The sequence below is a fragment of the Saccopteryx bilineata genome, chromosome 2 (assembly GCF_036850765.1).
Source record: "Saccopteryx bilineata isolate mSacBil1 chromosome 2, mSacBil1_pri_phased_curated, whole genome shotgun sequence".
NCBI classification, from domain to species: Eukaryota; Metazoa; Chordata; class Mammalia; order Chiroptera; family Emballonuridae; genus Saccopteryx; species Saccopteryx bilineata.
In genome coordinates this window covers 89841073-89841975 of record NC_089491.1, presented here as the reverse complement: position 1 = coordinate 89841975, position 903 = coordinate 89841073, and the positions used below count along the sequence as shown (strand labels likewise).

The 903-nt window shown below is 51.9% G+C and overlaps 1 non-coding gene across 1 annotated transcript; it reads left to right on the top strand.

The window, feature by feature from the left end:
• The first annotated feature begins 474 nt into the window (after nt 1-474).
• Nucleotides 475-550, top strand: TRNAI-GAU (transfer RNA isoleucine (anticodon GAU)). Its single transcript has one exon. It is a non-coding gene; the product is annotated as a tRNA-Ile (tRNA).
• Nucleotides 551-903: the final 353 nt, after the last annotated feature.

Here is a 903-nt window from a genome sequence, read left to right as displayed (position 1 = left end):
GAATAGAGGCAGCCCATTTCCCCCATGGACAACTCCAGTGCTGAGAAATTATTTTTCTGCAGTGAACCCAAATCTTTCTGTATGTCGGTCTATTCCTAATGCCTAGAGACAACTTGTTCTCCACAGAAAGTCCTTCAAATGTTTACATGATTCCTTTTTGACTGTTCCCACAGGCAGCATCAACACCTGCTGGTAGATTCACTCATTACTCAACTAGACCATTTCTGGGCTCTTTCCTATCCCAGCAGCCATGCTGGGAACACGCTCTGGTGTCTTAAGGTCCCCTGAGGAATGTGGTGACCAGGTAGAGAGGGTGCTCCAGAGTGTGGTGCACAATCATCCCAGTGGACAGAGGGACTCTGCAGTCCCTGAGCTCCTGTGCTTTCTCTCATGGTGACCTTGAGCTCCTCCAGAGACAGGAATGGCTAAGAGAGGCAGGGCTGTGCATGGATCAGACAAGAAATCCAGGTGCATGCCCTGGCCGGTTGGCTCAGTGGTAGAGCATCGGCCTGATGTGCAGGAGTCCTGGGTTCGATTCCCAGCCAGGGCACACAGGAGAAGCGCCCATTTGCTTCTCCACCCCTCCCCCTCTCCTTCCTCTCTGTCTCTCTCTTCCCCTCCCGCAGCCAAGGCTCCATTTGAGCAAAGTTTGCCCGGGCACTGAGGATGGCTCTGTGGCCTCTGCCTCAGGCGCTAGAATGGCTCTGATTGCGGCAGATTGACACCCCAAGATGGGCGGAGTTTTGCCCCCTGGTGGGCATGCCGGGTGGATCCTGGTAGGGTGCATGTGGGAGTCTGTATGACTGCCTCCCCATTTCCAGCTTCAGAAAAATATAAAAAAAGAAAAAGAAAAAAGAAAAAAAAGAAATCCAGGTGCAAGTGACGAGGGTTCTAATAACAAAC